Below are 25,468 nucleotides of genomic sequence, written 5' to 3'. Positions count from 1 at the left end.
ACAGTGGATGGTGTCCTGTGGAATCTTCTCCCAGAGCTGTATCAGGAAATCTGTGAGCTCATAGACAGTGGCGCTACTTTGTGGTGACAGAAGCACTGATACAGATTGTCCCAGAGTTTCTCAATTGGATTCAGGTCTGGGGAACATGAGGGCCAGTCAATGGCATGAATGCATTTGTCATCCAGGAATTGCCTATACACTCTGGCCACATGAGGCTGCCCATTGTCCTGCACCAAGAGTATACCATTCACCACTGCATCTCCAAACTCTTTCATGTCTTTCATGTCTCAGTGTGAACCTGCTCTCATCTGTGTAGGGAATGGGGTTCCAATGGCAGACTTGCCCATTGTGGTGTTCTCTGGAGAGTGCCAATTGAGCTGCATGGTGCAGGACTGAGCACAGGTCCTACTACAGAACATTGGATTCTCATGCCACCCTTATGGAGTATGTTTTTGACAAACACTAGCCCACTGGAGGTTATTTTGTAGTGTTCTGGCTGTAAACCTCCTGTTTCTCCTCTCAAAAAGGAGCAGCAGGATGTAAGAAAATAAGGTCTTGTCATCAGCCATCTTCTTCTAGTCAGCCATCTTATAATTCTACTTTAAAGGGAGTCTGTCACTTCAGAAACACCCCCGAAACTAGAGTAAACGGTGAATAGAGTAAGTGGTGATGTCATTTTTATCTTCATACTCACTGGCATTCCGATCCTGTGCTCTGACAAATCAGCAGTAAAATGCATGGAGAGGACTTACGTGCACTGACATACATAATGGAGAGGACTCAAAGAGGAGGCCTCTCAATGCATTTTACTGCTGGTTTGTGGGAGCACAAAAGTTACATAACCGGACTCAGCACCACTTACATTATACACCGCTTACTCTAGTCTAGGGGGTGCTTTGGAGCTGACAGATTTCATTTAAAGAGATTACTGGAAAGTAATTTTGTCTATTAGTGTATGAAGTAATGTCTGTGTTCTTAATAGAGAATAAAAGCCTGCAGTAATCCGTTATATGATATGTCTTCTAATACATGTATCTAAGTGTTAATGTTGACCTGGTGAGTAGAGAGGCTTGTGGAGTAAAAGTGATATATTAATGTATTTATTGTGTAATTAACCCTTCTAGTATAGATGGGATTCTAGTATAGAGTGTTGATATATTGATATATTACAATTGTGTCAAAATGATGTGTTAGTGACAAAGTTTGTAATGTTTTATCATTCATATGTTTCTTTCAGAGGATAAGAACAATAAAGAAAGTAAAATTAAAGATTATTGTTATATGACTCCTAAGAGACTATATTAGATTTCCACAGGCTTAACGTGATATAGAACTTTCAGCGAATCAAGAACTATAACGTATACTAAGAGGTGTAGCTTCTCCTGCATACCTTGTCATGATTATGAATAATAATGCTTTGATGCCATTATGCATATGAATAATAATGTTCCGTTGTTGTAATGTGAATGCATAAAATGTATTGATGATGTCATGTACTGCATGTGAACCATTAAATGGGTTGTCTAGGTTCAGAGCTGAACCCGGATATATCCCTATTTTCACCCAGGCAGCCCCCCTGACTTCAGCATCGGAGCAGTTCATGCTCCGATGCTCTCCTTTGCCCTGCGCTAAATCGAGCAGGGCAAAGGCATTTTCTGGAGTTCCGGTGACATACCGGGCTCTCCATAGGGCTGCCAGGCGGAGGCTTCCGCCCAGCAGTGAACCCGGTGATGTCACCGGCACTGATGGGCGGGCTTTAGCGCTGCCCTAGCCTCTAAAACAGCTAGGGCAGCGATAAAGCCCGCCCGTCATAGCCGGTGACATCACTGAACACACTGTTGGGCGGAAGCCTCCGCCCGGCAGTGTGTTATTGTAAATAAAATAGCCCTTGCCCTGCACGAACTAGCGCAGGGCAAAGGAGAGCATCGGAGCATGAAATGCTCCGATGCTAACATCAGGGGGGCTGCCTGGGTGAAATTATGGGTATTTCCGGGTTCAGCTCGGAACTCGGACAACCCCTTTAAAGAGGTTATACAATCCTATAAAATGCCCCCACATATGCCGGGCCCCTCACATTGAATATACTTACCAGTCTCCCCACGCCGCTCCTGGTCCTCGCATCGCCGCTGCTGCTTCTCCACGTGCCCAGATGAAAACATCCGGTGTCGGAGGTGAGCAGCCAATGGCAGGCGATGACGGGGATGAGCCTCCCTAGCATCGCGGGTGACGCTAGGGAGGCTCATCCCCGTCCCTGCCTGCCATTGGCTGCTCCCCCCGACACCGGATGTTTTCATTCGCGCATGAGGAGAAGCAACTACGGCGGTGCGGGGACCAGGAGCATCACAGGGAGCGGGGTGAGTATATTCATTGTGAGGGGCCTGGCATATGGGGAGCATTTTTATAGTCTTGGATAACCCCTTTAATGTCTATACACAGCAGCAGACTGCAGCATTTTAAGCTATGTTAATGATATGCTTGTGTCATGCTGGGTATAAAAATCTATTGTTTGAGAAAAAAGTCACCAACTATTCGCCCATTCTTCAATTCCAGACCAAGCCATTCTACACTTTACATTCTATAGTCTGCCTGCCTTTTCAATCTACTCTGCCTTGCCATTTGTCTCCAATTAACATATATGTTCCATGCACTTGAGGCTGTGCTGGGACACACAGCAAACCTTCTGGTAATGACACATGGATTTGCCATCATGGAAGAGCAGAACTATCTGTGCAACCTGATTGGACAGCAGATACTGCCTCATGCTACCGGTAGCAGCAAGGACACAAGCAAAATGCTAAACTAGTGAAGAATCAGTCATGAAGAAGAGAATAGTCTGTGGTCAGAACCTGCAAAACCATTCTCTTTTTGAGTGTTGCCTTACTGCATCTCTATTGCACGTGTTTCCACTTCTATTTGCACCAAAGCAGGTGAAATTGATTCATGATCACTTATGCTTCCTAAGGCTACCCGCACACGGGTGCAGGTTTCAAAACAGAAAATCGGTGTGGTTTTTCGTGCGGATTTCTGTGCGTTTCTGCACCAAAAAACGCATGTTATTTGTGTATCTTCTTACGTTGAAAAGGGTTAAATTCACACAAAAAAAAATCGCACAAATAATTGACATGCTGAAGATTTTAAAATTTGCACAGCAAGTCAATTTCCGCACAGAAAAAAGGCAAATTGTACATGAGATTGGCTGGTAGTGTATTATACTGAAGTTTAACTGACTTGGGGTTATATTGTGTTCCCTTAATTTTTTTTTTTTACTAAATGACAGTTATCGCCTGAGGATCAATTAGGACAGGTTCACATCACCATTAAGGATTCCATTTTTGATAACCGAAAATAATGGAATCCATAAGACGGAAGTAAAAACTGAAGCCTTTATGAGGCATTCCGGTTTGATACGTCATAATAGAAGTCTATGGGAATCATAATGGATCCGTCTGGTTCCCGTTATGCAAGACAGAAAACCAAGTCCTGTCGACAGGACTTTTTTTCCATTCTGCATAACGGAAACCAGACGGATCCATTATGATTCCCATAGACTTCTATTATGACGGATCAAATCGGAATGCCTCTTAAAGGCTTCCGTTTTGCATTCTATCATAATACAAGTCTATGGGCAACATAACGGATCCGTCCTGATTTCCGTTATGCAGGACTGGACTGCATAATGGATCCGTTATGCTGCCCATAGACTTGTATTATGAAGGATCAAAACGGAATGCCTCTTAAAGGCCTCTGTTTTGACTTCCGTCTTATGGACTCTGTTATTTTCCGTTATAACCATGTTATACCGGAAAACAAAAATGGAATCCATAACGTTGATGTGAACAAGCCCTTACTTTATTTTCATGTTATGAGCATCTTTGGAGTAATCAAGTGAGACTGATGAGTTTATACTCTTGTGGCTAAATTTTCTTTCCTGGCCCTTACCCTTGTGCAATATCAACTGTGCATGCATAGAAGCATTTTGTTTGCTTTCTAGCTGTTTGTATGTTCTATTAATGCACCTGTTACACCTGTGTCCTACTTTATGCCTTATCAGTACCTACAAATTATTAATCTGTCCTCAAATGAACCAGACACTCTGGGGAAAGGAGCTTGGACATGATGTGACTTGCACACCGTATTTTGAATCTGCTTTTAGGATGTGTTATCTGCACCTCTTGTATATATTATGTAATGGGCTCCTCATTTACAGCTTGAGCTGGGAATGTGATTTTATGTGCATTCTTCCATTTTGAGGCATAACTCACTGTCTAGTCTAGTGGTTGCTATTAATGAATTTGTGTTTGGTGGTTATTTTTATTTGTAAACCTTGCATATATCGTTGTGAGTTCTATTTTTTGGGTTTTCTAGGGTGACACCAGGAGGTTCCTGTATGAGGTCCCTTTTTTAGGATACTTACTCTGTCACCATTAGGGTATATTACCAGAGTATACCAGGACCATCTCTGTTTACGCTGATACTCCCAGTAGTGTGCTAGGCATCACATACTATTGTAGCATCTTGCTCCTGTACTGCTCCAAATTGCAAAAGAAACTGCAAATGATATATTTTGGTGTAAAGTATGACTTTACTATATACAGTCAGGTCCATAAATATTGGGACATCGACACAATTCTAACATTTTTGGCTGTATACACCACCACAATGGATTTGAAATGAAAAGAACAAGATGTGCTTTAACTGCAGACTGGCAGCTTTAATTTGAGGGTATTTTCATCCAAATCAGATGGGTGTAGGAATTACAGCAGTTTGCATATTTGCCTCTCAATTGTTAAGGGACCAAAAGTAATGGGACAGAATAATAATAATCATAAATCAAACTTTCACTTTTTAATACTTGGTTGAAAATCCTTTGCAGTCAATTACAGCCTGAAGTCTGGAACACAGACATCACCAGACGCTGGGTTTCATCCCTGGTGATGCTCTGCCAGGCCTCTACTGCAACTGTCTTCAGTTCCTGCTTGTTCTTGGGGCATTTTCCCTTCAGTTTTGTCTTCAGCAGGTGAAATGCATGCTCAATCGGATTCAGGTCAGATGATTGACTTGGCCATTGTATAACATTCCACTTCTTTCCCTTAAAAGACTTGTTCGTTGCTTTTGCAGTATGCTTTGGGTCATTGTCCATCTGCACTGTGAAGTGCCTTCGGAAGAGTTCTGAAGCATTTGGCTGAATATGAACAGATAATATTGCCCGAAACACTTCAGAATTCATCCTTCTGCTTTTGTCAGCAGTCACATCATCAATAAATACAAGAGAACCAGTTCCATTGGCAGCCATACATGCCCACGCCATGACACTACCACCACCATGCTTTACTGATGAGGTGGTATGCTTAGGATCATGAGCAGTTCCTTTCCTTCTCCAGACTCTTCTCTTCCCATCACTCTGGTACAAGTTGATCTTGGTCTCATCTTTCCATAGGATGTTGCTCCTGAACTGTGAAGGCTTTTTTAGATGTCGTTTGGCAAACTCTAATTTGGCCTTCCTGTTTTTGAGGCTCACCAATGGTTTACATCTTGTGGTGAACACTCTGTATTCCCTCTGGTGAAGTCTTCTCTTGATTGTTGACTTTGACACACATACACCTACCTCCTGGAGAGTGTTCTTGATCTGGCCAACTGTTGTGAAGGGTGTTTTCTTCACCAGGGAACAAATTCTTCGGTCATCCACCACAGTTGTTTTCCATGGTCTTTTGGTGTTGCTGAGCTCACCGATGCGTTCCTTCTTTTTAAGAATGTTCCAAACAGTTGTTTTGGCCACGCCTAATGTTTTTGCTATTTCTCTGATGGTTTTGTTTTGTTTTTTCAGGCTAATGATGGCTTGCTTCACTGATAGTGACAGCTCTTTGGAGCTCATCTTGAGAGTTGACGGCAACAGATTCTAAATGCAAATAGCACACTTGAAATGAACTCTGGACCTTTTATCTGCTCATTGTAATTGGGATAATGAGGGAATAGCACACACCTGGCCATGGAACAGCTGAGAAGCCAATTGTCCCATTACTTTTGGTCTCTAAACACGTGGGAGGCACATATGCAAACTGTTGTAATTCCTACACTGTTCACCTAATTTGGATGTACAGTGCTGCCCATAATTATTCATACCCCTGGCAAATTTTGACTTAAAGTTACTTTTATTCAACCAGCAAGTAATTTTTTTTACAGGAAATGACATCGGTGTCTCCCAAAAGATAATAAGACGGTATACAAGAGGCATTATTGTGGGGGAAAAAAATTCTCAGCTTTTATTTACATTTGAGCAAAAATTGTCCAGTCCAAAATTATTCATACCCTTCTCAATAATCAATAGAAAAGCCTTTATTGGCTATTACAGCAATCAAACGCTTCCTATAATTGCAGACCAGCTTTTTGCATGTCTCCACAGGTATTTTTGCCCATTCATCTTTAGCAATGAGCTCCAAATCTTTCAGGTTGGAGGGTCTTCTTGCCATCACCCTGATCTTTAGCTCCCTCCACAGATTGTCAATTGGATTCAAGTCTGGACTCTGGCTGGGCCACTCCAAAATTTTAAAGTTGTTGTCTGCTAACCATTTCTTCACCACTTTTGCTGTGTGTTTTGGGTCATTGTCAGGCTGAAATGTCCACTGGTGCCCAAGGCCAAGTTTCTCTGCAGACTGCCTGATGTTGTCGTTGAGAATCCTCATGTATTGCTTTTTTTTCATGGTGCCGTTTACTGTGATTAGGTTCCCTGGTCCATTGGCTGAAAAACACCCCCAAAGCATTAGGTTCCCACCACTATGTTTGACAGTGGGGATGGTGTTCTTTAGTTTGAAGGCTTCTCCTTTTTTACGCCAAATGAAGGAAACATCATTGTGACCAAACAATTAAATTTTTGTTTCATCTGAACATAACACAGAAGACCAGAAGTCTTCTTCTTTGTCCAGATGAGCTTTTTCAAAGGCCAAGCGAGCTTTTGTGTGCCTTATCTGGAGAAGTGACATCCTCCTTTGTCTGCATTGTGCAGTGTCCGTTGGATTGTCTGCCTTGAGACATTGCCACCAGCAGAGCCCAGATTCATCAGGATGGCCTTGGTGGTGATCCTTGGATTCTTTTTCACCTCTAACTATCCTTCTGGCCAGCACAGGTGTCACTTTTGGCTTCCGACCACGTCCTCTGAGATTTTCCACAGTGCGGAACATCTTGTATTTTTTGCTCAAATGTAAATAAAAGCTGAGAAATGTTTTTTTCCCACAATAATGTCTCTTGTACATCATCTTATTATCTTTTGGGAGACACCTATGTCATTTCCCGTCAAAAAATTACTTGCTGGTTAAATAAATGTAACTTTAAGTAAAAATTTGCCAGGGGTATGAATAATTATGGGCAGCACTGTAAGTACCTTCAAATTAAAGCTGACAGTCTGCAGTTAAAGCACATCTTGGTCATTTCATTTCAAATCCATTGTGGTGGTGTATAGAGCAAAAAATGTTAGAATTGTGTCGACGTACCAATATTTATGGACCTGACTGTATGTACATATGTGCGCATGGTAACAACAGGCCACATTGATAACCCCCACTAGATAGTTCTAGTGTCACCCTTTATATAATAGAGGAGTTGTCATGACCGGCGTGCCGATCACATATGTGACGCAAAGGGAGGGAAATGGGAAGGCCCTGTCCAAGGGAGAGGGAAAGGTGGTGACCCCTAACTCACCTTGAGGCTGGCACCTGACTGCCCTGACGTCCCTAGACGGGTTTCTCACCCGTACACCGATCACGTGCCTAAACCCTGGCTTTCCCTGAGATGAGCCCTACGTAGTGAATAGGGCGGTGAGAACACTAGTCCGCACCACTAACACTAAAGGGAAACACCAAAGAGAGGACAGACAATACAGACAAACATATAATCCCAGGTGGGCGACAACAGCGGACAACAAAAGCCCAACAGGGATCCGGAAGGTAACGCTCTGGAACAACAACCAGGAATCACAGCTACACAGCTCCAGTGGGTCAGTATAGAAGTCCAGGCAGGAAGCTCTATATCTGGCAACCAGAGAAGTGGGAGATGGGAATATAAGGAGGTTGGGATTGCTGGACAAGAAACAGCTGAGGAGGAGAAGCTACGGATCCCTGAGTGAGCCGAAAAGGATTGCAAGGCAAACCCAGAAAGCTACCATTAAGAAACAGCACTATCTTTAGACATAGAGCGCACAGCCACCCGCTGCGACTTCCTGACCCCGGGTATAACAGAGTCAGACGTGGCTCTTGACACCCTAGTGACAGTACCCCCCTTTCCACGAGGGGCCTCCGGACACTCAGGACTAGGTCTCTCAGGATGAGAGGCATGAGAAGCCCGAACTAACCTGTCAGCATTTACCTCAGACGCTGGGACCCACATTCTTTCCTCGGGACCATAACCCCTCCAATGCACCAAATATTGAAGAGAGCGGCGGACCCGACGAGAATAAACAATTTTGGATATTTGAAACTCTAGATTACCATCCACAACAACAGGAGGGGGTGGCAGCGGTGACGGTTCTAGAGGTGGAACATACTTTTTGAGTAACGATTTATGGAAGACGTTATGGATTTTAAAAGTTTGAGGTAGCTCCAGGCGAAAAGCCACGAGGTTAATGATGGCTACTATTTTGTAAGGACCAATGAACCTAGGACCCAGTTTCCAAGAGGGAACCTTTAACTTAATATTCCTAGTAGATAACCAAACATAGTCATTCACTCCTAGGTCCGGACCTGGCGACCGTTTCTTATCAGCCATGCATTTATATTTACATCCCATATTTTTCAAGTTAGCTTGCACCTTCTGCCATACAGATGAAAGAGATGACGAAAACCGTTCCTCTTCGGGAACCCCAGAAGACCCCCCCTCTTTGAAAGTACAGAATTGTGGATGAAAACCATATGCACCAAGAAATGGTGACTTGCCAGTGGATTCCTGAACGGCGAAGACACATTTTTCAATTTTCGCATATAATTTATTAGTCCGTAGGACCTGCAGTACCTGTCTGACATGTACCTCATGTGTTTTCAGATCAGACGAATAAATTAAAATATCATCTAGGTATATCACCACAAACCTGCCGATAAGATGACTAAAAATGTCATTAACGAAATGTTGGAAGACAGCAGGAGCATTGGTCAGACCGAAAGGCATGACTAGATTTTCATAATGCCCCACAGGGGTGTTAAAAGCTGTCTTCCACTCATCCCCTTCCTTGATACGAATCAGATTGTAGGCCCCCCTAAGATCAAGTTTGGAGAACCACCTAGCACCCGCAATCTGATTAAACAGGTCAGGAATGAGAGGAAGAGGGTATGGGTCTCGGATGGTTATCCGGTTTAGTTCGCGGAAAAATAGGCAAGGACGCAGGCCCCCATCTTTCTTTTTAACAAAAAAAAACCCTGCAGCCACGGGTGATGAAGAGGGTCTGATGTGTCCCTTAGCCAGACTCTCGGAGATATAATCTTTCATGGCTTGTCTCTTGGGACCCGAAAGATTATATAACCTGGTCTTGGGTAATTTTGCCCCGGGAATCAGGTTAACCGGGCAATTATAAGGACGGTGAGGTGGTAACTTCTGACAACCCTTTTCAGAAAACACGTCCTCAAAGTCCGAAACAAATGTAGGTAGAGTAGCTATGGAGGCGACTAAGCAATTGCTATCACAAGGTTACGCCTTGTGAGGAGGCTATGCAGTTGGGGGGAGCTACTCCTGGGACTGCTGGTAAGAGCTCTGGTCATATGAAGGGAGTCTGTTTTTGTTGTGGAAAGAAGGGACATTTCGTGAACATTTGTCTGTACATTCAGTGTCAAGGAGTAAACAAAAAAAAATAATACGCTTAATCCCCAAATTACTATTGGTGGTGTGGGTGGGGAGCAAGAAAACGTACTTTTGTCATTTACTGGTAGTACCTGATTTCTCCTGTCTGCCGAGGTGGCGCTAGAGTCCAAAACTGTGGAAATCGAGGTATTTATCGCCAGTGGGGCTGGGGTTAACCTGATTGATGGACAGTTTGTTCGTATTCATGGGTTGACTACTAGTGCACTACAGAGAAGCATTTCTGTTTTTGCAATTGATTCTGCACCTCTTACCCCGAAATGCCTCTTGCAGGTGGTAAAAGACATCCATTTAAAAGTGGGTTAATTGAATCAGGAATCTGTCTCGTGTTATGTGTTGGAGGGTCTGCCTGCTCTGATGGTTTTGGGCTTATGATGGTTAAGCAAACATAGCCCTACCATCGACTGGCAAGCGAAACAGATTCTCGATTGGAGTGATTTTTGCATGAACAACTGTCTTAATGCGTCTTTCTCTGTGGTCACCACTAAAACTGTACACACGTTCATTTCCAAAAAATTTTATGTGTTTTCTGAGAGTGGTAACCAGGAGTTACCCCCGCATCAGCAGTATGATTGTCCCATCAATCTTATTCCTGGAGCTAAACTGCCCAAATCTCGGTTGTATAATCTTTTGGAGCCCGAAAGAAAGGCTATGCGAGAGTATATTACCGAGAGCTTGGCGAAGGGTCATATCAGACCATCCAAATCCCCAGTGGCTGCTGGGTAAAAAAAAAGATGGTACCCTTAGACCATGTCTGGACTTCCGTGAGCTCAACCGTATTTCCTTCCGTAATCCTTACCCCCATCCTTTGATTCCGGAATTGTTTAGTCAGATTGTCGGTGCCAATGTGTTCTCTAAATTGGATCTGAGGGGGGCATATAATCTGGTAAGGATCAGGGAGGGGGATGAGTGGAAGAGGGTCATTTTGAAAACCTGGTCATGCCCTTTGGGTTAAACAACGCTCTAGCGGTTTTTTAACACTTTATCATGGACATCTTTCATCATCTGGTGGGGAGATTTGTTGTTGTATATCTGGATGACATACTAATTTATTCTCCAGACATGGAGACTCATAAGGATCATGTGAGACAGGTGTTACAGATCCTGAGAGAGAATAAATTGTACAGTATGCGAAGATGGAAAAATGTGTTTTTGCTGTTCAGGAAGTGCAATTCCTGGGTTACCTGCTCTCACCCTCAGGTTTTCGTATGGATCCCCAGAAATTCTGTGCGGTGTTGGACTGGGACCGACCCGAAAATCTGAAAGCGCTTATGCGTTTTTTGGGATTCACCAACTACTACTGTAAATTCATCTTTAACTATTCAACTGTGGTTAAACCTTTAACAGACATGACTAGAAAGGGGGTCGATTTCTCCGTTTGGTCTGAGGCAGCATTACAAGCCTTTTATGCTGTGAAGGAATGTTTTGCTTCATTACCTATTCTGGTGCAACCGGACGTGTCTCAGCCATTCATTGTAAAGGTTGACGCATCCGAGGTAGGGGTGGGAGCAGTTTTGTCGCAAGGTCCTTCACCTAGTAAATGGCGCCCATGTGCTTTTTTCTCTAAAAAACTTTCGACTGCTGAAAGAAATTATGACATGGGTAATAGGGAATTGCTGGCCATTAAGTTGGCTTTTGAAGAATGGCGCCATTGGTTGAAAGAAGCAATTCATCCTATTACAGTAATTACTGATCACAAAAATCTGGCTGAACTTCAGTCGGCTAAACAACTGAATCCAAGGCAGGCCAGATGGTCGCTGTTTTTCACCAGATTTAACTTCATTGTCACGTCAAGGCGGATGCTTTGTCACGCAGCTTTCCTGGGGTGGTGGGGGGGAGGTTATTCTAAAGCTCCTAGTCCTATTTTGTCTGAAGGGGTAGTTATATCTGCCCTATATCCTGATCTTGAGGCTAAGGTGTTGGAGGCCCAAGAGGATGCTCCGGACTCTTGTCCTCCAGGGAAATTGTTTTTCCTTCAGACTTACGTCATAAGGTATTTGAGGAACATAGAAACATAGAAACATAGAATGTGTCGGCAGATAAGAACCATTTGGCCCATCTAGTCTGCCCAATATATCTGAATCCTATTAATAGTCCCTGGCCCTATCTTATATGAAGGATAGCCTTATGCCTATCCCATGCATGCTTAAACCCCTTCACTGTATTTGCAGCTACCACTTCTGCAGGAAGGCTATTCCATGCATCCACTACTCTCTCAGTAAAGTAATACTTCCTTATATTACTTTTAAACCTTTGCCCCTCTAATTTAAAACTGTGTCCTCTTGTGGTAGTTTTTCTTCTTTTAAATATGCTCTCCTCCTTTACCGAGTTGATTCCCTTTATGTATTTAAAAGTTTCTATCATATCCCCTCTGTCTCTTCTTTCTTCCAAGCTGTACATGTTAAGGTCCTTTAACCTTTCCTGGTAAGTTTTATCCTGCAATCCATGTACTAGTTTAGTAGCTCTTCTCTGAACTCTCTCTAGAGTATCTATATCCTTCTGGAGATATGGCCTCCAGTACTGCGCACAATACTCCAAGTGAGATCTCACCAGTGTTCTGTACAGCGGCATAAGCACTTCACTCTTTCTACTGCTTATACCTCTCCCTATACATCCAAGCATTCTGCTGGCATTTCGTGCTGCTCTATTACATTGTCTTCCCACCTTTAAGTCTTCTGAAATAATTACTCCTAAATCCCTTTCCTCAGATACTGAGGTCAGGACTGTGTCAAATATTCTATATTCTGCCCTTGGGTTTTTACGCCCCAGGTGCATTATCTTCCTAAATCCTTTTCCATTTGGCGTTTCCCTCCAGGAACATCAACCCTGTTACATATCTTTGTGTCATCAGCAAAAAGACAAACCTTACCATCGAGGCCTTTTGCAATATCACTTATGAAGATATTAAACAAAATTGGTCCCAGTACAGATCCCTGTGGAACCCCACTGGTAACATGACCTTGTTTTGAATGTTCTCCATTGACTACAACCCTCTGCTGTCTGTCACTCAGCCACTGCCTAATCCACTCAACAATATGGGAGTCCATGCTCAATGACTGCAGTTTATTGATAAGTCTTCTATGTGGGACAGTGTCAAAAGCCTTACTAAAATCTAGATATGCGATGTCTACTGCACCTCCACCGTCTATTATTTTAGTCACCCAGTCAAAAAAATCTATAAGATTTGTTTGACATGATCTCCCTGAAGTAAACCCATGTTGTTTTTCATCTTGCAATCCATGGGATTTTAGATGTTCCACAATCCTATCCTTTAATAGGGTTTCCATTAATTTGCCTACTATTGATGTCAGACTCACTGGTCTATAGTTGCTCGATTCCTCCCTACTACCTTTCTTGTGAATGGGCACGACATTTGCCAATTTCCAATCTTCCGGGACGACTCCTGTTACTAATGATTGGTTAAATAAATCTGTTAGCGGTTTTGCCAGCTCACCACTAAGCTCTTTTAATAATTTTGGGTGTATCTCATCAGGCCCCTGTGACTTATTTGTCTTCACCTTAGACAGCAAACTTAGAACATCTTCCTCTGTAAAGATACATGCATCAAATGATTTATTAGTCATCCTTTCTAGTGGAGGTCCTTCTCCTTTTTCTTTTGTAAAAACTGAACAGAAGTATTCATTAAGGCAGTCGGCTAGCCCTTTATTCTCTTCTACATACCTTCCGTCCTTTGTTTTTAATTTAGTTATTCCCTGTTTTAATTTCCTTTTTTCATTTATATATCTGAAGAATGTCTTATCCCCTTTTTTCATAGACTGAGCTAGTTTTTCTTCTGCCTGCGCTTTAGAAGTTCTTATAACTTGCTTGGCCTCTCTCTGCCTAGTCTTGTAGATTTCCTTATCTTCATTGCTCTGGTTTTTTTTATAATTACAAAATGCTAGCTTTTTATTTTTAATGATTTGGGCCACTTCTGCTGAGTACCACAGTGGTCTCTTCCTTTTTTTGCTTTTACTGACAAGTCTAATGCAATTTTCTGTTGCCTTCAATAATGCACCTTTTAAGTAGTCCCATCACTGTACTGTCTTGGCTGGACACCCTGGGAGTAGATCCACTGGAACATCACTGTACTGTCTTGGCTGGACACCCTGGGAGTAGATCCACTGTCGATCTCATCTCATGCAGATTTTGGTGGCCGGGGCTGCGTAAGTGTGTTGAGGACTATGTGTCAGCCTGTTGTACCTGTGCTCGTGCTAAGGTGACACATACTCAGCCTTCTGGATCTCTTCTTCCGTTACCCATCCCGTCCAGACCTTGGACGCATTTGTCCATGGACTTTATCATGGATTTACCGAATTCTTCGGGAAAAAACGTGATCCTGGTGGTAGTTGATCGGTTTAGCAAAATGGCGCATTTTATAGCATTGCCGGCTCTACCTAATGCCAAGACTCTTTTCTTGCACAGGTGTTTGTTGATAACATCGTGAAACTACATGGCATTCCCTCTGATGTGGTGTCTGATCGGGGGACTCAGTTTGTTTCCAGATTCTGGGAAGCATTCTGTACTCGACTGGGGGTACAATTGTCCTTTTCTTCGGCTTTTCATCCTCAGTTGAACGGACAGACGGAGCGCACCAATCAGAATCTGGAGACTTACTTGAGATGTTTTGTTTCGGAGAACCAGGAGGAGTGGTCTTCATTCTTGTCGTTAGCTGATTGCCATTAATAACCATAGACAGGAGTCCACTGATAAGTCGCCGTTTTTCGGGGCATATGGATTCCATCCACAGTTTTGCACATTTTCTGGTTCTCAAACTTCCGGTATTCCTGAGGAGGAACGATTTTCCTCTTCTTTGTCTTCGATTTGGCGGAAAATTCAAAATAATCTGAAAAAGATGGGCAACAGGTATAAGCGTGTGGCTGACAGGAGACGTATGAATGGTCCGGACCTGAGAGTGAGTGATTCTGTGTGGCTGTCCACAAGAAACATTAAGCTTAAGGTACCTTCTTGGAAGTTGGGCCCAAGATTTATTGGTCCATATAAGATCACTGCCATTGTTAACCCTGTAGCCTTCCGTCTTGAAATTCCTCAGGCTTTGAAAATTCATAATGTATTTCATAAGTCGTTGTTGAAGAAATGTGTCTAACCTGTTTAGCCGTCCTCCTTGCCTACCACTCCTGTCATGGTGGACAGTAATTTAGAATTTCAAATCAGCAGGATTGTGGACTCCCGATTTCTCTGTAAATCCATCCTGATAAGGTCGGTCCTGGGTGCCCGGAGGTCACCCGTAGAAGGGGGGTACTGTCACGGTCCCTCAGGTGACGTTGTTAGGAAATCAAGGAGATTGGCTGAGCTGGTGTGAGATCCTCTCTGGTGTTCCTGTTCTTCCATCTCTACAGAAGTTAAGTGTCGCATTTGTTTGTATTTGTTATATTCCCTGTTGTTGTATCTGGGCCTGAGACAGAGACTTCCATTCGTCCATCTGGGTAAGAATGGGTTGTCTCTGGTCCTATACTTATCCCAGGGCCTTATAGGGAAATAAGGGCCTAGGTATCCTGCTTATGAATATTCCTACCTTTTAGGTCTATTCATATTGATAGGTAGTCAGGGCCCGGATTAGGGTTGTCTAGGAGGTGACCTGTTTCTTCCCTAATTTCCAGGCCCACTTACTGTTCCCCTTCCCTCCTGTGTTCAGTGTGGAGTTTCCCTTCCCCCACTGATCGTGACACCAGGTAACCGTACTGAGCTACGTAAGAACGCTTCACCATCCCTATTCCCTATCTAAGTTAAGGGTCCATTCACATATCTGTATAAATGGGTCCGCAGGCCCATTCATTTCAAAGGGGCCGCAAAGATGCGGACAGCACATCCGTAGTTCCGTTCCGCGGCCCAGCAAAAAAGATTGAGCATGTCCTATTCTTGTCTGCAGCTATGGACAAGAATAGGCATTTCTATCACAGGACCGGCCATTTGCGGTCTGCAAAATGCGGAAAGCAGTTGAGGACATGTGAATGGACCCTTATATTAATACTCAGGGAGTTAAAAGGGGTTGTCCAGTCAACAATAGATATTAACTCTATGTAAGGCTTATTTCACATGAGCAATACGGATTGTGTCAGGGTCTGTTCAGGAAAAAAATGATGGTTTTGCACACAAGTTGAATCAGTTTTGTCTGCGATAACAATCAGTGTTTCTGTTTTTCAGTCCAAATTGCATGTGTTTTTTACGTACGTGAAGAAAAACTGAAGAATAACAATCTACATCTCCTAGCAACCATCAGAAAAAAATGCATCACATCCTGATACCTCCAGCTTTTCACTCGAACCCCATTAATTTCAATTGAGACAGGGACGAGTGAAAAACACACATTATAGAGCATGCTGCGATTTTTGCTGAACATGAAGACGATGCATGAAAAACAGAATTCAGTCTTCATGCTATTTATCTGCTACACGCATTGCATCCAGATGGAAAACTCTCTTGTGTGGAAGAGCCCTAATAAAAACCATGTGAGCTGAGACTAGGGGAAGGATTCCGGCACCACCTACTGATTGCCTATGCAAAATAGTTAAGGTGATGAAATAACACAGTTACATGAAGTGTATTCCTAAATTAATGGTATATACAAAGTGAAATTAATGACCAATTCTGGGCTTAAAGTGCTGCTCACAACACTCAACTATCATGCTGGTGTCTCATGGCGACATAAGGCACATCATATGGTATATCAAACATGACATGTTACAGTGCTCCATATACAGGAGGTAGCAAGTCATATAACAATCATCACAATACTAGTATTTTAACAGTAAAAATCACATAGTCCAACAATTCAACTTGGGTGGTATTGCAGCTGTAACAGGGTAAAAAGTGATAACCCCTGGTAACAAAACTGTGTCCGAACATAACTGTCTTTTCTAGGAAGAGGTGGTTGACCATTGTCAGTCCTCTTACAAGTGCACTCAGTTTGTGTTCACACCTGGTTATTTCAATATGAATACATACTGTACCCCAGGAGAGCTTTTCTGCTGTATCTCCTGAAAGCATCCTTAGGGTCCTATGCACTTGTAGTGTGGGTCTTTTTGGCATCCGTTAGGCCAAGTGTTGTATAGTCTGCTGAGCTTTCATATATAGAGGGATACTATGAAAAGAAATTGCAAAACATAGTTACCTGCAAAATTTCACTTGCTTTTCTCTAATATCAGGACATGATATTCCACCATTTATAATTATTTTAACTGCACAAAGGTTTTTCAGATCCGGCAAGTCCCAAAAAAATATTGATTGCTCCATCTGTGAAAAACAAAAGAGGCTGAACTGTCAAAACAAGGTCACATACAGCATTTATTTTCTTGATATCGCACATTACAGTGCTCCCTGCATAATACATTTTTATTTAGCAAACTTTTATTGAACAATTAAGCTACTTTCTTTGAGTTACCATCTCAAGGTTACTAAACTCCTGGAAAGTGTCATATGTAGAACAGAGGTTCCTCCTGTCACACTTTTCCCAGGTATCAGTTAAAAAAGTCTGCTCCCAGCAGAAAGTGTAACTCCTGATCAGCTTGTGACACACTGTAGGGACCTTGTTAACACTGCTTTAGGGCAAATGGAGTTGCAAATATGTATTTAACCAGTTGCTCCTAACTGCTTTAACTCCTAAATGAACAAGCCTGAAAAGGCCTCAATGACGAAACACTTTCTTGTGATTTAGAACGTATGGAGGTTTAAAGGGGTTTTCCGACATTTTTATACTGATGACCTATCCTCTGCATAGGTCATTAGTATCTCATCTGTAGGGTTCAGACACCAAGGACCCCCCGCCGAACAGCTGTTAGAAAAGGCTGTGGGCCCATTTTCTCCTCAAACAGCTAATCGACTGGGGTCCTGGATGTCGGACCCCTCTAATTCAGATACTGATGATCTATCCTGTTGTAACGTTTTTCTTTTTAGACTACCAAAATAATTTTTATGTAACATGTTGAGCTTATTAATGTCTTTTAGTAACTTTTTTCAGTTTTATTTGGGGGCTGCTTTAACCTGGAATATCTCAAGCTGTGTACTAGCTAGAGATGTGTCTGCTCTTTTTTGAAAGTATTTAAGCTGTCATAAATCCAGAGATACAGCCTTTAAAAATTATATTAGGACTAAGAGCTATATGGCCCAAATTCACACTGCTCAATACAATGACTGTCCTAAAATGTAATAAAAAAGCAAATTCGACCTTATCTGAGTGTGGTGATTTGATTTCCGTGATTGACTTTTTTTTTAATTCATTCTCATCCACAGTGCTGCTGCTTTCTGCCTCTTGCAGTTCCACAAGATCACAAGAGAACGCCCACGGAAAGCTCTCACTTCCCCCAAGCCGTCTCTTTAACTTACAGAAGATAGAGTAGTATGTCAGGATTCAGCAAGAAATGTCACTTTATTGCACTTATAAAATAAAAGATTAAAACAGGCCTATCAAAAAAATTCCATGTACTGCATGCCAAGAACTCATCTGACCCAGGGTTTCTCACTGATAACAGGAGAGAGTGCATGGAGAAAGTAAGAACTTTTAACAAGCGGTCTCCTGCAACTTGAGGAACTGCAAGAGACAACAAGCAACAGAAGTGTGAAGGGAGGACAAATAAAAAAGTCTATCACTGAAATCGAAGCATCACACTTGGATATGGTCGCATTCACTTATTCACTGAATTTTTCGACAATCATCCAGGGTTGTGGAGTCAGTAAGCCAAAAATCTGACTCCAACATTTAATCACACTCCAATGTCAGTCCTGACTTCTTCATAAATGGCCAATAATTTAGTAATAACAAATTTACTGTAGTAAAATGGTGACATTGGGCTTTTTCTTACTATTATGTAAGTTATCTGACAGAAACGTATCTGTCCGGGTTCCAGCGCTGCAGTCTCTGGCTTCGGTGCAAACAAGCTGGATTACGCCCCACAGTGACACAACAGTGTCCTTAGCAACAGGATGCAATGCTCTTTCTCCCCACAGTGGGCGTGTGCTGGAGGAGACTAGCAGTGGGCTGATTGCTCAGCTGATCTATTCCCTTATGCTAGTGTACTGACTAATGGAGCGCTGAGTCATGACCTATCAGGTTCTGATCCAGGGACTCGGTGCTCTATTTAAACCCCTTCCTGGTTTTATACCAGTACCAGTGATAGGCCTCATGCACACGACCGTTTTTTTTTTAAGGTCCGCAAAAACGGGGTCCGTAGGTCCAAGATCTGTGACCGTTTTTTCGTCCGTGGGTCTTCCTTGTTTTTTGGAGGATCCACGGACATGAAAAAAAAAGTCGTTTTGGTGTCCGCCTGGCTGTGCGGAGCCAAATGGATCCGTCCTGAATTACAACGCAAGTCAATGGGGACGGATCCGTTTGACGTTGACACAATATGGTGCAATTGCAAACGGATCCGTCCCCCATTGACGTTCAATGTAAAGTCAGGAGTTCCTTTTATACCATCGGATCAGAGTTTTCTCCAATCCGATGGTATATTTTAACTTTAAGCGTCCCCATCACCATGGGAACGCCTGTATGTTAGAATATACCATCGGATTTGAGTTAGATCGTGAAACTCAGATCCGACAGTATATTCTAACACAGAGGCGTTCCCATGGTGATGGTCAGGTTAAAATATACTAAAAGAACTGTGTACATGACTGCCCCCTGCTGCCTGGCAGGTGCTGCCAGGCAGCAGGGGGCAGACCCCCCCTCCCCCCCCCTGTAATTAACTCATTGGTGCCCAGTGCGGCCCCCCTACCTCCCCTGTATTTAACTCATTGGTGGCCAGTGAGGCCAGCCCCCCATCCCTCCCTCCCTTGTATTTAACACATTGGTGGCCAGTGCGGCCGCCCCCCCCCCTGCTCTATTTAAACCCCTTCCTGGTTTTATACCAGTACCAGTGATAGGCCTCATGCACACGACCGTTTTTTTTTTTAAGGTCCGCAAAAACGGGGTCCGTAGGTCCAAGATCTGTGACCGTTTTTTCGTCCGTGGGTCTTCCTTGATTTTTGGAGGATCCACGGACATGAAAAAAAAAGTCGTTTTGGTGTCCGCCTGGCTGTGCGGAGCCAAATGGATCCGTCCTGAATTACAACGCAAGTCAATGGGGACGGATCCGTTTGACGTTGACACAATATGGTGCAATTGCAAACGGATCCGTCCCCCATTGACTTTCAATGTAAAGTCAGGAGTCCCTTTTATACCATCAGATCAGAGTTTTCTCCAATCCGATGGTATATTTTAACTTGAAGCGTCCCCATCACCATGGGAACGCCTCTATGTTAGAATATACCATCGGATTTGAGTTAGATCGTGAAACTCAGATCCGACAGTATATTCTAACAGAGGCGTTCCCATGGTGATGGTCAGGTTAAAATATACTAAAAGAACTGTGTACATGACTGCCCCCTGCTGCCTGGCAGGTGCTGCCAGGCAGCAGGGGGCAGATCCCCCCTCCCCCCCCTGTATTTAACTCATTGGTGGCCAGTGCGCCCCCCTCCCTCCCCTGTATTTAACTCATTGGTGGCCAGTGAGGCCAGCCCCCCATCCCTCCCTCTCTTGTATTTAACACATTGGTGGCCAGTGCGGCCGGCCCCCCCTCCCTTCCTTGTATTTAAGACATTGGTGGCCAGTGCGGCCGGCCCCCCCTCCCTCCTTTGTATTTAACACATTGGTGGCCAGTGCGGCCGGCCCCCCTCCCCCCCTAATTAAAATGACCGACCCCCCATCATTGGTGGCAGCGGAGAGTTCCGATCGGAGTCCCAGTTTAATCGCTGGGGCTCCAATCGGTAACCATGGCAACCAGGACGCTACTGCAGTCCTGGTTGCCATGGTTACTTAGCAATTTTTAGAAGCATTATACTTACCTGCGAGCTGCGATGTCTGTGACCGGCCGGGCGCTCCTCCTACTGGTATGAGCCGCACAGACCTTTCACTTACCAGTAGGAGGAGCGCCCGTCTGGTCACAGACATCGCAGCTCGCAGGTAAGTATAATGCTTCTAAAAATTGCTAAGTAACCATGGCAACCAGGACTGCAGTAGCGTCCTGGTTGCCATGGTTACCGATCGGAGCCCCAGCGATTAAACTGGGACTCCGATCGGAACTCTCCGCTGCCACCAATGATAGGGGGGGAGATTTCAATTAGGAGGGGGAGGGAGCCCACTGGCCACCAATGAATGGACAGTAATACAGGGGAGGGAGGGGGGGCCCACTGGCCACCAATGAATGGACAGTAATACAGGGGAGGGAGGGGGGCCCACTGGCCACCAATGAATCTACAGTACTACAGGGGAGGGAGGGGGGCCCACTGGCCACCAATGAATCTACAGTACTACAGGGGAGGGAGGGGGGGCCCACTGGCCACCAATGAATCTACAGTAGTACAGGGGAGGGAGGGGGGGCACACTGGCCACCAATGAATCTAAAGTACTACAGGGGAGGGAGTGGGGACCCACTGGCCACCAATGAATCTACAGTACTACAGGGGAGGGAGGGGGGGCCCACTGGCCACCAATGAATTTAAAACTGGGGAGGGTAGGGGGGGTGCCCCCTCCTGCCTGGCAGCACATGATCTCTTACAGGGGGCTATGATACGCACAATAACCCCTCAGGTTCAGCACCTGAGGGGTTAATTGTGCGGATCACAGCCCCCTGTAAGAGATCGGGTGCTGCCAGGCAGCAGGGGGCAGTCATGTACACAGAATATACTGTCGGATCTGAGTTTTCATAAAGTGAAAACTCAGCTCTGAAAAAGCTTTTATGCAGACAGACCCATTGACTTGAATGGGTCCGTGAACCGTTGTCCGTCAAAAAAATAGGACAGGTCCTATTTTTTTGACGGACAGGAAACACGGATCACGGATGCGGCTGCAAAACGGTGCATTTTCCGATTTTTCCACGGACCCATTGAAAGTCAATGGGTCCGCGAAAAAAAACTGAAAACAGCACAACAGCCTTGGATGCACACAACGGTCGTGTGCATGGGGCCTTATTCTGTGACTTCCTAGCGGTGCTCCTGTTCTGTCTTTATGTTTGGATTGATCATATTATTGACCTTGGTTTGCTTTTGACAACTCTCTGCCTCGTGTTTTTGGTACTGTGTCTCTCGTCTGGTTCTGATCTTGGCTTGGCTATTTTACTACCCTCTGTCTCTCAATTTGATACTGTATTGTCCTCCTGATTCTGATCCATTCTTGTACGACTCTGTTTTTGTGTGGTTTTTAAATCTGTGTTTTGCCTGTCTTTTACCTTAGGCTACTTTCACACTCGCGTTTTGGCTTTCCGTTTGTGAGATCCGTCATGGGCTCTCACAAGCGGTCCAAAACGAATCAGTTTTGCCCTAATGCATTCTGAATGGAAAAGGATCCGCTCAGAATGCATCAGTTTGTCTTCAATCAGTCTCCATTCCGCTCTAGAGGCGGACACCAAAACGCTGTCTGCAGCGTTTTGCTGTCCGCTTGACGAAACTGAGCCAAACAGATCCGTCCTGGCACACAATGTAAGTCAATGGGGACGGATCCGTTTTCTCTGACACAATCAGGCACAATAGAAAATGGATCTGTCTCCTATTGACTTTCAATGGCGTTCATGACAGATCCGTCTTGGCTATGTTACAGATAATACAAATGTATCCATTCATGACGGATGCATGCGGTTGTATTATTGCAATGGATCAGTTTTTGCAGATCCATGATGGATCCGCCCAAAACGCGAGTGCGAAAGTAGCCTTAGTAGGATTGGGAATGTCCACCAGTTGAGGACTTGCCACCTAGGGCTTGCACTGCAAGCAGGCAGGGTTCCAGTTAGGGCTCACTGTCCATGTCTTCCCTACCGACTGCTGTAACATTATCAGGCTACCTAGATAGAACTTAAATAATATTCATTGGAATACAATTTCTGAAATTCCTGTAAGTTAATATGCAATGCACTATGCATTTATTAACACTTATATACTTAATAATGTTAAGAAATCCATGAATTTGTCCTCAGAAAAGCTAAATGTATGTCCTGGAAATGAAGAGAATCATGTGCAAGTCTAAATGGGAATAAAATAGACATTTAAAAAGTGTAACATAGTAACATAGTACATAAGGCCGAAAAAAGACATTTGTCCATCCAGTTCGGCCTAATATCCTGCAAGTTGATCCAGAGGAAGACAAAAAAAACCTGTGAGGTAGAAACAATTTTCCCCACTTTAGGGGAACAAAAAATTCCTTCCCGACTCCAATCAGGCAATCAGAATAACTCCCTGGATCAACGACCCCTCTCTAGTAGCTATAGCCTGTGTTATTATTACGCTTCAGAAAAATACGGCCAGGCCCCTCTTGAATTCCTTTATTGTACTCACCATCACCACCTCCTCAGGCAGAGAGTTCCATAGTCTCACTGCTCTTACCGTAAAGAATCCTTTTCTATGTTTGTGTACAAACCTTCTTTCCTCCAGACGCAGAGGATGTCCCCTCGTCATAGTCACAGTCCTGGGGATAAATAGATGATGGGATAGATCTCTGTACTGACCCCTGATATATTTATACATATTAATTCGTTCTCCCCTCAGTCGTCTTTTTTCTAAAGTGAATAACACTAATTTTGATAATATGTAGTTGTTATATTCAGTGCTTGCAATAAAAGGGCTGTCTAGAAATAAATAACTTTTCACATGAGCACACAGCCTCCGTCCAGTATGGAAGAAGTCATACTTACCTGCCATCTACCGCACCGGTCCTGTGCACTGTCTTCCATATGTCTATCTTCCTGACCGCGGCTTGTTTACTTCCTCTCTGCCATGGGCATGATCATCTACTCCACTGCAGCCAATGACTGGATTGAGTGGTGACATGGAGATACATGACCGCTAAAGCCAGCTATAGGCTGCAGTGGAGCAGATGATCATGCCAGGGACTTATTAAACAAGCTGCGGACTAGAACACTGACATATGGGAGCTGGCACATGACTAGACCATCCTGCTTATCACTGATTATAGTAAAAGGGACAGGGAAGAAAAAAAGAGGTGAGAACTGATTATCATCACTAGAACACCTTGCTTATCACTGATTATAGTATTAGGGACGGGGAGAACACAGGACAGATGATAACTGATTTTCTATTACCAATAGAAGTGACATCTAATTATCATCACTAGAACACCCTGCTTATTACTGATTATAGTATAAGGGACAGGAGAGGTGATAACTGATTATCTATCACCACTAGAACACCTTGCTTATCACTGTTTATAGTATAAGGGACAGACAAGTACACAAGAGAGATGAGAACTGATTTTCTATCACCACTATAACACTTTGCTTATCAATGATTATAGTATAAGGACAGGGGAGAACTCAGGAGAGGCGATAACTGATTAGCTATCACAACTAGAACACTCTGCTTATTACTGTTTATAGTATAAGGGACATTGGGGAAAAAAATGGAAAAGATGAGAACTTGTCACGAGTTGGAGGTCCCAGGAGAGACCACCGCGTCGTCAAGCAATAAACGAACGGAAATCAGGTACAGACACACAAGAGTTTATTGCACAAACAAAACCAGGGAAGGCAGCACAGACAAAACATGAGCTCTATGTACCGTCAGCACAGTGGGAGAAAACCCCCACTGCGCCACTGTCTAGTAATACTCCAGAGGGGCGTGACTAAGCAACTCCTGGTATTCACTAGGGCCCCAGATGGTAGGGTTAGGCTTTGCAGCAGGAAGTTGCCAGGGTCCACTCCAGAGCGTGAACTAGACAGTGACAGCAGGAACGAATGGACAACAGGTACCAGAAGATACCGACGGCACATAGGCAAACATAACATAGACAGGCAAATACAAACAGGGCAACTAATAACACAAGCAGGAGTACATAGCAAGGAAACAGGAGTGACAATGAGCAGAAAAGGACTTGCTCCACCAGTAGTAAACTGCATAGCCTTACCCATGGCACTCTGCTGCAAAGAAAGGTGCAGCAAGGGCTTGCTGAAAAGAGACATGAATACACACAAGGTAACTAAAACAGAACAAGTAGGAAACCCACAGAGCACAGACAGACACGAATCCCATGGGTCAGCAGCATGGGAGAGTGAGTACAAACAGGAGCAGGACAAGACAACACACACCAGGAGAGCTGACACAGAACTGAGGAAACCTCAGCCTTATATACAGGTTCCATGGGTGCAGCAGAGATGCCACACCCATGGAGAAGACAGAGGATTAACTCCTAATAGGAACACAGGGGAGTTAACCCATACAGAACCACAAATAACAAACAGAAACGAAACTTCAGCGAGGAGCGCCGAAAAAGCAAGGACGGAAAGTCACAGCCAGAGATAGTGGCTATGACAGAACTGATTTTCTATCACTGCTAGGATACCCTACTTAATAATGATTATATTATAAGGGACAGGGGAGAACACAGGAGAGGTAAGAACTGATTCTCTATCACCAGTAGAACACCCTGCTTATCACTGATTATAGTATAAGGGATGGGGAGAACATAGAGAAATAATAAATGACTTCTATCACCACTAGAACACCTTGCTTATCACTAATTATAGTATTAGGGACAGGGGAGAACACAGGAGAGGTGAGAACTGATTATCATCACTAGAACATCCTGCTTACCACTGATTTTAGTATAACAGACAGTGGAGAACACAGGAGAGGTGAG

This window comes from Bufo bufo, chromosome 5 (genome assembly GCF_905171765.1).
Source record: "Bufo bufo chromosome 5, aBufBuf1.1, whole genome shotgun sequence".
NCBI lineage: Eukaryota > Metazoa > Chordata > Amphibia > Anura > Bufonidae > Bufo > Bufo bufo.
This window is presented reverse-complemented; position numbering follows the sequence as displayed.